The 13,242-nt window shown below is 48.4% G+C and overlaps 1 protein-coding gene across 1 annotated transcript in view; it reads right to left on the bottom strand.

Annotated features, from left to right (window-relative positions):
- CAMKK1 (calcium/calmodulin dependent protein kinase kinase 1) overlaps positions 1-13,242 on the bottom strand; it is a 169,958-nt gene that overhangs the window by 73,159 nt on the left and 83,557 nt on the right. The gene's annotated exons all lie outside the window — the stretch shown is intronic.

Genomic DNA, 13,242 nt, shown 5'->3' with positions numbered 1-13,242 from the left:
CAGCCAATGGGGTCTGCCCGAATCATCAAAGCTCTCTGAATCTTTGCCAAAGATTCGGAGAGCTTTGAATCAATTTGGACCTTTAAATTGGTCCCCTGATTTGATTCAGATTTGGCTACTGAATCGGGCCGAATCTCCTCCAAACTGAATCACCACCCAAAGCTTCGCACAGCCCTACCTTGCCTGCCTGGATGGGCCAATGTGCTGCAGTACCACGATCATAACAATAGTGGATGCAACATTACTGTACAATAGTAGTGCTCAACATTTTTGGCTGGTGGGCTACATGGGCAGTGCCCAGCCTATCCATGGGCCAGATCCGGCCAACGGTCCCAATCCAGCATAGGGCAGTTGTGACAGTCCCCGCCCCCGCAGAAGGGGGCAGGGGGTATCTTGGCGCAAACCTGGTCCCATGGGGGGGGGCCTGGCCCAGCCGTGTGGGGGAAAGAAAGTGTGGCCCAGCTCTGCCCCACCCCACAGTGGGGTTGAGGCACGGTCCAGCCCCATGTGGGGAGGAAAAGTGGCCCAGTCCCAAGCCAGCTGCATGGGAGGAGAGAGCATGGCCCAGTCCCATCTCACCCACGGGGAAGGGCATGGCCCAGACTAATCCAGCCATGGGGTGGGTGGAGGGGGGTACGACTCAGCCCCAAGCCACTGCACAGTGCTCAGCATTTGGGAATTTGGCAGTGGAGGAGGGTAGCATGCTATGTAGCTGAATAAGTAATGATTTTCTCCCTAAAACACCGCAGGTTTGTCAACTGTTCGCTGCATAGATGCAAACAGGAAGACCGGATATCCAATCTGCCACCGTTCCCCTGCCACCAAATTTCCCAAACGGTGGGGAGCCCCGTGGGCTGCATATCTATGGCTCCATGGGCTGGAGGTTGAGTACCCTTGCTGTAGAACGCTGCAATATCTGCAGCAGAACAACAGGCTGTGGGGAACAGCCCTTCGCAGGCTGCACTTTTTCAACAACTTAGTTGTCTAGCATGGTGAGTAGGACTGGAGAGAGAAGGTGAGGATTCAGGAGAGACCTAATCTGGTGCGATGCCTGCAGCTGCTACTGGACACTGCATGGCACACTAACCTTGAGGTACGCTCAGCAAAGAGCTCTTTCCTACACCTCCGCCAGTCAGCTACGTCACTTCTTGCTAATCATCCAGGGACAGGGCACATCATTCTGTTCTTTGCACGGTCTTGTACAGCACCCAGCACCATACTGCTTTCAGGGAGATAAGCCAGCACTTTTGAAAAGCACTAAACACACCCTTGTTTCTAAACGCCTCCACTTTTCAGGCACGACTGAGGCTTTCTTTGTTGGTTAGAAGCAATCATTTGGGAATGGCTGTATCTATACTAATTACCAGCAGAAAAACAGGAGACTGTTCTTGAACCTCTTTGAAAAAAGAGTCCTACAACTCCTGGAACCCCGTTAAGACATTATCAAGTCTCCAAAACCCTATTTATAAATAAATATTTGCCACACAATGGCATGTCACGTTATTTACTGACACTGGTGATGAGCTCCATTTGATGAAAACAGAAGGCCGCTACCATTCAAGGGCAAAGCAATCCATATGGCGCTGCTGGAGAACCTGCTTAGTATTAGCCTCACATCAGTCCTGTAGTGGGGAAATGATTTAACTCACAATCAAGAAAGCTGCAGCAACAGCGCCAGCCAGAACTTAAAATGGAAGGCTGTTCCTTAAAACAAGTCTTCTCTGCCGGTTTAAAGCAGACTGCCTACCAACCCCAAGAACATCTTAAGGGAAACAGATGCAACACGAGGGTACATTTAAGAGGAGCAGGCTGCTGCCACTTCTCATTTACACCTTGTGCATTTAAAATAGTGGCCAGAGTAGGGACTGGAGTCAGAGCTCCTGAGCTTTCTTTACTAATCTGGATAGATTTGCTCTGTGACCTTGAGCAAGCTACGTAGGTCTCCGTTTCCCAAAGAGATCACCTCGCTAATGCTGGACCAGATCTTCCAACAAGCTCAGGTCCACTAAACAAGCCACCAGTTCTTCAAGAGCTTGATGCAGCATATTAGGTGTTGAGTTCTTTGGGAAAAACTAGGTCCAAAATGTCACACAGGATCCGAGTTCTTTTAAAATTCTGGCTTCCCCCTTGGAGAGCTTGAATATTTGAAACCAGTCCTGGGCAACTTGGAAAATCTCGCTCACAAGGTTTGGTTTTCAGATGCACTGGCTCAACACAGCTCCACCGGACTTCACTTGCAGTTGCAGGTAATCAGGCTGCCAGGCTCACGTCTAGCATGGCTGTTACTTTAAGAATGTTTTTTTTTTCCCTGAAATATTTTTGATCTGAATAAATAATACTTTGCCGTATGAGAGCTGGCTGGTCACTAGGGCTAACTACATACATTCGGGAGTGTTAGGGAGAGGTTAAATTGGTCCAAAATGGCTGCTCACTATCAGGGATGGGTGGGCTAATGGAGGGTTGGAGGGTCCAGCAGGTTGGAGGGGATTGGGGGTAGGGAGGCATGATCCATGAGGTTTGGGGGGCAGGTGTGACCTGTGGGTGGAAGGGGGCAGGCCTGACCCACAATGGGTTGGGGGGGCAGCCATGACCCACGAGTAGGGTGGGGTCCCCCTCACAGAGAACCTACACCCCCCATCCCTCCTGCCACTCCCCCCCACCAGGGCTTACTTGCTTGGCTCTGGCAGCACTGAATGCTGATAAAAGCGGCTGCACCCAGAGCCACTTTTTGGGGGGATGGGGGTTGAGAGAGCTGGCTTCCGTGTGGGGGAGAAGGAACAAGGGGACAAAAAATAGCCCATTACAGGTATGGGGGCATTAAAAGAGCAATCCCAGGGAGGAAAAACCTGCAGCATGTTTATAGGCTCCGCAGCACTACGCTGACTAGCCCTATGGACGAGAGGGACTTGGGGGTCAGGACTGACCACAAGATGAACACGAGCCTTCAATGTGATGCTGCGGCTAGTAAAGTGACCAAAACCTTGGCTTGCATCCATAGATGCTTCTCAAGCAAATCCCAGGATGTCATTCTCCCCTTGTACTCAGCCTTGGTGAGGCCGCAGCTGGAGTACTGCATCCAGTTTTGGGCTCTGCAATTCAAAAAGGACGTGGAGAAGCTTGAGAGAGTCCAGAGAAGAGCCATACACATGATCAGAGGTCAGGAAGACAGACCTTACGACGACAGGCTGAGAGCCATGGGACTCTTCAGCCTGGAAAAGCGCAGGCTCAGGGGTGATCTGATGGCCACCTATAAGTTTATAAGGGGTGACCACCAAGATATGGGGGAACGGTTGTTCACCAGAACACCCCAAGGGGTGACAAGTTCAAATGGTTATAAACTCCTGCAAGACCGTTTCAGGCTGGACACAAGGAAGAATTTCTTTACTGTCCGAGCCCCCAAGGTCTGGAACAGCCTGCCATCGGAGGTGGTTCATGCACCTACTTTGAATGCCTTCAGGAGAAACCTAGCTGTTTTTCTTGCTGGGATCCCATAACCCCAGCTGACTTCCTGCCCCTGGGTCAGGGGGCTGCACTCGATGATCTTCCAAGGTCCCTTCCAGCCCTAATGTCTATGAAATCTATGAAATAAGTCTGATACTTATAAATAAGGTTACCATACGTCCAGGTTTTTGTGGACATGTCTTCTTTTTTGACCCTCCAATCTCCGTCTGGGTGTTTTTTTTAAATATGAACCAATGTCTTGGATTTTGCTGTGCTTCGGTGGTGGGAGCAGGGGGAGGGCAAGTGGAAGCAGTGGGCGCATGTGGATCTGCACATGCACACACAAGTGGCCAGCATGTAACCAGGCAAGGGGGGGTGGAAGCAGCCTCGGCAGCTGGATGCAGGTAAGTCTGCAGCAGGCTTGCAGCAGGACAGGCACCTGCCCCTCCAATGGGGAAAGGGGGTGGGTGGGCGGGGGCCTTTGAGGGCAGTGGGGAGCTCCGGGGCCAGGCTGGCAGCACCAGGGCCAGTGCCTGTGCTTGCGGGCCTGGGTTGGCCAGGAGACACTGCCCACAGGGAGTGTGGCCAGGTCACCTGGCACACTGCTGGAGCCCCAGCTCAGGTTAGGGGTTGCAATAGGCATCCCCTCTTCCCTCCCACACGCACTAGGGCCAAACTCAGTCCACCACTGCATGCATGAATCAGAGCTGCTGCACTCCAGTCCAGTTGGGACAGGGGCAGCTGGGGGGCCCCTCCAGTAGGGCTGGGCAGAGCAGGGGGCTGCGGGTCAGGAGTGAGGGGCACTGGCAGGGCCAGGGGCTGCAAGCTCGGAGTAAGGGGCACCAGCAGGGACAGGGGCTGCAAGCCAGGAGTGAGGGGCACCAACATGGCCTGGGGTGGGAAACTTTCGGTTGGGAGTGAGGGGCACCAGCAGGGCCAGAGGTCTGCAAGGCAGGAGTGACGGTCAGCAGCAGGGACTGGGGGGCTGCGGGTTGGGACTAAGGGGCACCAGCTCAGCTTGGAAGGGTGAGGGACTGTGGGTTGGGAGTGAGGGGCAGCAGCAGGGACAGGGGGCTGCGGGTTGGGAGTGAGGTGTTCCCCCAACAGGTGTCACCTTTTTTTGGAACTGGAAATATGGTAACCCTATTCAGAGACCCAGGTTTGTCTTAAACTGGGTTCTGCAATTTTTAGACCAGTCTGTATGCATGGATCTTCTGTACAGTTACAGGTTTAGACTGACTGCCGGTCACTGAGACCAGGTCTGTAAGTGTCAGGTTGGCTCTGGTACAAGCCAAGTGTATATCAGACAGCCATTCTGAACCAAATTTAACCTCCCCAAATGCCTGTACTTAGCCTAGATGTTCCTGTTATTGCCTGAGACTTAGAGGGAGGCACAAGGAAGTCAGAAGTGGTTAATTCAGAAATTCTGACAATCTGTATCTGAAAATCAGGCTCTTTAGCATTATGCAGTGCGCTCCACTTATGGGCATGCCAGGTAAGGTGCTTAATTCACCTCACTGCATAACATTATGCCAGTCCCAATGTTTTGTCTATTGTTTGCAGCATAGCAAAGGCTGGTTTACTACACATAGGCTAAATGGATGGACAGCAATGCACGGGAACTCTTGAGCCGTGCTGTCTTCTTTGCAACATACCTGTACTCTAACTGAATCATGGGTGGAACTGGTTAGGAGCTGTCTGTTTCCAAGTTTTCTAAGAAGCACCTTTGAATGAAGTCGTGCCTATTTCAGATCTGCTACTAGAGGCATGAAGAACTGTAGAAAGCAAAGTAATAAGCCTTTGTGAAGAGCCAAAAGCTTAGCATGGGCTGTCCCTGCAGTTAAGGAGCACTCTTTCCATTAAACTAAGGCAAAGGCATACTTTCAGGTAATGTTTTACTCTCATATGCCCACCCATTGTGCCCACTTGTAGCCCTGGGGAAGATTTTTTCCTTCAATCACATGAATTTCTTTGCCCAGCATCAGCATTTACAGCTAAAGCATTTGTGGGAAAGGCAAAGCTGAGTTCTAGCAATCTATGTGGAAGTGTGGGAATCGCCTACCTGAAATTAAACCCATGTTTGCGGATGCTCAACATGATCAAGGAAGAGCATTTCAGTGAGAGAGAGGGATGGGACGTGACTCGATATATTTGTTAACATGCACAGAAGGGCACAATGCTAACTCTATTGAGGGCCACTTGCAAGGGGCGTTTTCCCACAGGGGGCTGCCACCAGTGGGATGTGCTTTGACCAGATGTAATTTCTCAGCAAAACTGCAAGTAGGAACTGGACTGCACGTGTACAGGCACATGCATGGACTTGGAGTGAGGACACAGCACTCACTGTTTTGCTTTCTGAGTCCATTCACGTTTAATAAAATAGCCTAACAAAGAATTATGACTGGCCATGGGGACTGCTGTATGGGGGCCGCACTTGGCGCACACATACAGTAAAGATTCCCCCCTACCACCATAACGATGGCCCTTGCTTTATGAGTTTGTCATCTAAACACACAGGAGATTGGAAAAGGGACGAATTATTATCCCCATTTTTCAGTCAGCAGCTGAGGCACAGAGAGATTAAAGGGTGAGAGAGAGAGAGAGAGCTGAAAACTGAACCCAGATCTAAATTTCACCTCAGTGTCTTGGCCAGAGAACCAGCCCATAATGCATTTACAACCATTTTCAGTCCCACCCATCTGAGGAGCACACCCCTGCCGCAATCTCAGACAGGAACATAGACACCAGGCCTTTTCCCTCAGGGCTTGACTTTCCCTCATCTCTTGAAATTAGGCCTGTCAATGTTTTCTGTTGGGTTTTAAAAACCAAAAACCAAAAACAGAGGCAAGCACGTATCGACTCTTCTGTTGACATATTTGCTTAGCTCTACTTTTAAGATAACAGGAATTATGCTTACATATTGATGGTAAAGTAGATTAAGTCTTATCTAGGTAAAGCTGGCCTTTGATCAGTACAGTAGTTATCTATTTATTGTGCAGGGTTTAGTGCACAGCAGAGGGCTCTGGAGGGTTGTGGGGGATTTTATTTTGGATTGCTTTGGATGACTGTGCTGTTGGAAAGGTAACTTCCCCATGGTCTTCGCTGCACATCATTATCCATTCCCTGTTCCTCCTTCTGGCCCACTAGCTCAACTAAGAGATGACAGGTGCTCCTTAGAGAAGAGAGCAGGACTGCCAAAGTGTGTTTTCCTAGATGCAATCAACAGAGAAACTACACACTCTCCAGCACAGAAGCAGAAAAAAATGAATGTACTTCATTTCAGTCACACTGACGGCAGCTGTTCCACTTTCTTGTGGCCCAGGTAAAAGCAATATTGAAAGGCCAATTAAATCACTAAGAGATAAACCCCGCAGTTCATCTCCACTACGTTGTAAACCAGGGGCAGGCAAAATACAACCTGTGGGCTGGATCTGGCCTGTCAGGTACTTTCATCCAGCCCACGGCCACCCACGCACTAATTTTACCCCACCCAGCCCTTCCACCCACAAGGGTGGGAGCGAACCACCCATGTATACCCCACCCCCCATCCCCAACGCGCCTTGCTGCACCTTGCTCCCACCCTTGTGGATGGAAGGGCCCAGCCAGCAGCAGCTTCTAGGCAGGGCGGCCGCTGATGCTGTTGCAGCCGCCCCAGGAGGACCTGCTTGGCTTCCCCAGCATCCCGCTTGCTCCAGGCAGCAGGTAGGGAAATGGCAAGGGTGAAGGAGAGTTGCAGCTGGGTTGGGGCAGGGAGTGTGGAGCTGGTGGCAGTGCGGAGCCCGCACCCGGGAAGCGGTGGGAGCATGGAGCTCAGCTAGGCAGGGTGTGGGTGTGAGGGAGGGTAGGGGTGTGTGGACCCCCTGCACACATGCAGCCCCACTGTGGGCTGCAGGAGCAGGCAGGGGCACTCAGGATGCTCATGCCCCATGCAGGCACTGTTGCCCCGCGTCACACGGCTCCAACCAGTGGGGAAGCAAGGGCCAAGGCTCCCTTCCACTTCCAGCATGGCAGAGGGCAGAGAAGGCAGCTGGGTCCAGTGCAACACTGGGTCCAGTGCAGCGCGAGTGCAGGAGCTGCATGCACACGATCCAGAGCCCCTGCAGTTGAGGCAGGTGGGGCAGGCTGCACTCCTTTCCGCCCCGCCCAGCGCTGCCCAGAGATGTGACACTGGACACCAGTGCCCCGAGCACCCCTGTCTGCTGCTGCAGACTGTAGTGGGAGCTGCGTGCCATGTGGGGCATGAGTGGGGGGTGCTCACACCCCACAAACCTCACACACCCACACCCTGCCCCCACATATACACCCCCCAACATACCCTACGCCCCCCACACACAGCCACACCCCACTCACAAGAGTAACGCTTTAATTTTCAGTTATTACACAATCTCCTCTATATACAGTCCAAAAACACAAATCACGAGAAATATTTGTTGTAAAAAAATAATATATGTTATAGTAGGTGTTTGACTTTTAGTGTATGATTTGTTTTTTTCTGGTTCCAAGATGGCAACCCCCTTTTCCCAAAAGGAATAGTTCCAGCGGATAAGGAGAGGGATGGCAAAAATCAGGGGTTAGGGGACAGGACTTATGGTCTCAATATGGCTACCGGGGGGTGGGGCAATGGTCAAGGGGCGGGAATATTCATGAGGCCCTCGACAGCTCACCAAATTTGTTAAGCGGCCCTCCAGCCAGAATAATTATCTGCCCCTGCTATAAATTAACACTGAAGACAACAGGTGTTTTGCTACCCTAAAGAGTGCAGAATCAGGCTCTATCAAAATGAAATTATTGGAATAATTTTCCTGAAATAAACCCATTTGATTCAGGTATCTTCATATACAATTTAAATGGGCAGAAGGAATCTGTAATACTAGCTGAATATAAAGCCACGTAAAGCTGTGCAAGATATGAACTGATAAGGAACATAAGTATAATGACATGTTCTGAGAGTTGTTGAAAATAATTCAGGAATGGAAGGATCAATATCCAAACAAAAGACAGTGTGGGCCTCAACTGCTGGTGCCAGTCACTACAGCCCCAGCTGCAGCTCCCATTGAGGCCAGCTGAAGATGTCCCCCTCAACCTTTGTATCACTCTTTACAGAACAAGAAAGAACTCCCATTTCTTTCCATCCTGTCCCCCGTTACTGCAGGACTGGCAAATGGAAATTTTTCCACTCAGGGAATATGATGTTCTACAAGCTTTGGGACAGCTGAGATTCATTTAAAGGCATTTCAGGTACATTAGATGAGCAAAACGGTTAGAGAAATGCTTCAGTGAGAGTCCTGGAACGCCAAATCTGCATTCCCTGGTCCCTGGTTGAGGATGTTTTGACCTACCTTCAACGTCAAGAATAGGCCAAACCAGACCGTTGGCTCTGAATGCTTTTAGTGCCAGTTGAGAGCTAGGTGTGAACTCTTCCCCCGTCCCCCCCTCCAACATGCCCACCCCACCCAACTAATACAACGTAGTTTGTTGAAGGAAGTAGGGGAAAACGAGGAAAAGAGGGAGAATTCGAACTGCAAAGGAAACACCAGGTTCCCTAGCTGTTGACTTGCCAAGGCTGCCACAATTATAAGCACATGGCTTCTGCTGACTTCCCTGCCCCAAATCCAGGAATAAGCAAACAAAGCCACTACAAAAGCTTCATTCACAAGAGCTGGCCCTTGCTGAGAGCCAAGTTAATCTTTTCTGATGCACCAAGAGTCTCATTTATATTACAAAGCCTGTTTTGCAAGTACCAGAATTGGACACTTGTACAGCCACTGAGGACCCAGTCCCAAAGTCCTAGAGCTTTGCCTGAATAAGGACTGCAGGATTTTCTAGGCTCTGAGAGAACTGCAACCACCATGCGCTTGCTAAACCTCACATTATTTGATGGATTGCTTTTTGGTGCAATATAATTAATGGACCTTTTCACTGCTATCCCCCCACATACATCACAGACGTGCCTGCTTACTCCCAGAGCCAGTCTGGAAAGAGCTTAAGCTTCCTCCTCCTCCTTTTAAACCAAATGTCAGCTCCCAGCAAGGCAGAGGCTTCTTGCCAAGACAGAACAACCTGACAGCGGTGAGAAAAATCCATTCTCCCTTTTTGTTGCTTGATACCTGTTCGGGGCTTCTAATACACACCTGGCAAAGCAAACTGGCATGACGCCAAATCCATCTTTACTCAGCCAACCCATTTAAAGCTTGGTCATTGAAGATAAAATCATCATTATGGGGGCCTGGAAGAAAATCTTACTAACTGTACAAAAGACATCCAGTGTCTCATCCCTTTGTCCTCAAGACATCAATAGTATAAAACTGTAAACTATTTAATTAGGTTTTCCTTTTGGTTATGTAAAGTTTAGTTTTTTCAGGTGTTGTTTTCCATATGTACTGCAGAAGACGATTTCGTTTGGAAATATCATTGGTAGGGTGTCCAGGTTCTAGGATTTTAGCCAATTTTTTTTTCTTCTTTGTTAGGGACAAAATGTTGGTTCAGTTAGAGCTGAAAAAGAGAAGCCAGGGATTCTGCTTTCTTTTCCTGGTGCTGCTAATGTCTCAGTTCATGACTTTCTCATGGCTCTACCTCCCTTGAAGGTATCTGTCTCTCAATTAAGCAGTCTTTCTTCTATATGAAACCCCAAACCCAAGCTAGCATCACCTGACCCAACCAACTGGAAACAGATAACCTGGACTTCCAGCAGGTCCAACCTCCCTTATGGTAGGCAGTGTACCTTAGTATTTCCCAGCATGCCCACAGCAGCACTATGGCAGGCTCGTTTTTATTTGTAAATAAATTTATTTGTAGCCCTTTTCTTTCCAAAACAAGATGCCTTACGTACAAAATGCATCGTTCTTGATTAATGCATTCACACTTTCGATAAGAATCCAGTTTTTAACTTCTAATTTAATAAAACCCAACCAGCAATGATGCAGTTACTGCTGTGACCATTGTGAGCTTAAAGCAGCTGCATGGTTATCGAGTCTTGCAAATTACATAACAATTATGTATGCTTACATTAAAATTACCTTGCAGTCTGTAGTTTGCCAGGCAACATTTTCTTTCAGTATGCATAAATGGTATACCTTTCTCTGTAATTACATAATAATTGCCATGCATTTACCCAGCAGTTGCAACCAAACACATTTCTTATTTAGTTTCAATGGCTAATAAAATAAATGCTTACCCAATAGCCTAAAATAAAATAGCTCATTGTTTCTGCTATTATTGTTGCTAGGACAGCCTATTATTTCTGCTGCCCTGTCTCCTCCTACCTTGCCTTGCCCACTTTTTTGTTTGTCATGTCTTGCCTTTTACTCTGTAAGCTCTCCTAAGCAGGAACTGTCATTTACTATGAGCACATTCAGTGCTTAGCACAATGGGGCCCAGTTCTCAGTCATCGTGTCTAAGTGCTACCATAAGATAAATGTTAATAATAACAAATCTTTCCACCCTAAAATCCTCTAGTGAAACAGCCTTGCTCCCAGTTCTCACACAAGCATGCAGCTCCCCCCTGACTTCCAGTGTTCAACACCAAATACAACAGGATGCTGCAGTGAGCCCTGTATTTGCAAACAGTGATTTCATTTTCATTCTGTGGCTAGAACTGCCCCTTCAGTCTCAGATGAAAGACAGAGCTAATGTTGCCTTTCACTGTACGAAGTGAATACAGCATTGTGAGCAACCTTTCTTATTTCTCAACAAGATCTGTTGCACTCGTTAGGGACTCTCACATTCCTGTCACCTTTTTAGATCTGGCAGCTCTCTTGTATGTGAGCCAAGCAAAACTTAAGGCTCTGCTCAGGCTACGCCATGTCTTTCTGTAATCCAATTAATCGAAGGCAGACATAGCTCTAAGTACATATTATAGGACAATACATTCATTCCCTTCAGACAGACACAGCTATGTCTCTGCTTTTCAAAACCACAGTCAGTGGAAGGGTGATAGCAAGGCTTTGCTTCAGTAACATAAACAGATTCTTTAAGGGTTGAGCTGGTGGAAAAATGTGACATATTAGACTAAGCAAGCAAATCAGGCTGCATTACAGTTGTGTCTCCCATTCAGCTTTTACAGATTTCACTGCAACACAGACCAATTCAGTCTGAGTGACAATATAACAATGTGAGCCAAAAGTAGCCTTCCTGAAGTCAATGGGGCTCTGAGTTGAATGACCGCCACAAAAAAACAGGTATCTAGGGTGAAATCCTAAGTGAAGTTAATGGGATTTTTGCCAGTGACTTCACTAGAGTCAGAATTTCACTGCTAGCCTCTAAAACACAACAATGGCTGGAGAGACTATTCAATCAATCAATCAATCACGTTCACTCCTGCAAAGCGATATGTAAAAGTAGCTATATGAATGTATTGTTTTAGCCTTTATTTAAGGTATATAAAACGTAGCTACACCATCTCAGCATCTGCAGTATTTCAGACATTCCTGCTGGTAAGAATGGGGAGGTTTAGGAGAATAAAACAGACAGAAGTAACTGTGCCACCTGCATGACGCAACCTGACGCATTTTGCAGTGCTACCATAGTATGCTAAGCAGCATGAGATTTTTCAATCAGTCTGGCATTCCCTGTGACAACAATGGTAGTATAAACTACAGCCACATTTAAAACAACAGGAGAAAGTCTGGCTTCCTCAGTTCTAAAAAAGAAAAGCTGCTTCAGGAAGCTGCTCCCCGCTGTAACTCATAGTGCTTCACAGAAAGCACCATGAGTTACAGGGACCTTCCTCCTCCCCCAACCCAAAAGGTATTTGCTGTTTGGTCAGGGCAGGGGCAGAGAGAAATCAAGCCTCACTTTCGAGCTGTGTTTCTGCCTCTTCTCTCCCAGCCCTGTCCCCGCCCCCAGTCCAGTGCTGTTGTCAGGATGGGAGGGGGAGAAAGCAGGGGAGGCAGCTCCATTCTGGGGTTTGCCCAGCTTGCCCTGGAGGGGGAGGGGGCAGATTGGAGCACCCTCCCCCTTCCCTTCCAGTGCAAAGTGGGCAAGCCCCAGAACAGACCTTCATCCCCTGCCTTCATCCCCCTCCCATCCTGATGACAGCACCAGATGCTCCCACAAAGGGACAAGCAGAAGTTAATAAAGGTGCTCTGCTTTGGAGCACCTTCATCTGAACCCTCATTAAATGAGTGTTGCAAGGCACTTGTAAAGTGCTCTTCAGCCATGCTCTTCTGTCAGGGCACAGCTCTCGAGTGCTTTCAAGGGCAGATCACGCAACAAATGTTACTTCTTTCAGGACCTTCAACGTGCACGCAACCACTTTTGAAAAGAGGTAAAACTATGATGTGTCTGTTAAAGCTGTGGTATGGATTCCCTGTGCTACCCCCAGGAAATGCCAAAAACCAAAACCCTGGGAGTGTCTCCAGGCTTGTGCCAAAAGACAAAATTGAATTCATTTCTTTAAAAAAAATTGCAAAAGACCATGAAGTAAAGAACAAAAAAAAGAGGTCAACTCCCAAGTAAGAAATTTATCTAACATGCTTGCACCACCAGCTGCTCTGGAAGGTAATGAGGTGGCATGTTCTCCACAGGCCTCAGCACTGAGTGATGAGTCACTGAAACGTGTTCCTGAGGGAGCAGACAAGGACAGATTCCCTCCAGTTGTCACTTGTTAGCTCTCCCCTCCCGCCCCCCCCATTTCTCCTCGCTCAGCTGGAAGCAACACAGGTTCACTTTAGCTGAAGCTAATCGACTTTCCTTCAGCAAATGCTGTTCCCAGCTTGAGCTAAGCTTTGCCCAGTTGAAATTATTAAAGTTTACAATTCCTATCTGAGAGAGTTTAGGAAACAGAACAAAAAAAAAAAAAAA

The sequence above is a fragment of the Gavialis gangeticus genome, unplaced genomic scaffold (assembly GCF_001723915.1).
Source record: "Gavialis gangeticus isolate Ggan-Ray unplaced genomic scaffold, GavGan_comp1, whole genome shotgun sequence".
Lineage (NCBI taxonomy): Eukaryota > Metazoa > Chordata > Crocodylia > Gavialidae > Gavialis > Gavialis gangeticus.
The sequence above is the reverse complement of the archived record's forward strand: the minus strand, read 5'-3'. Positions and strand labels throughout refer to the sequence as shown.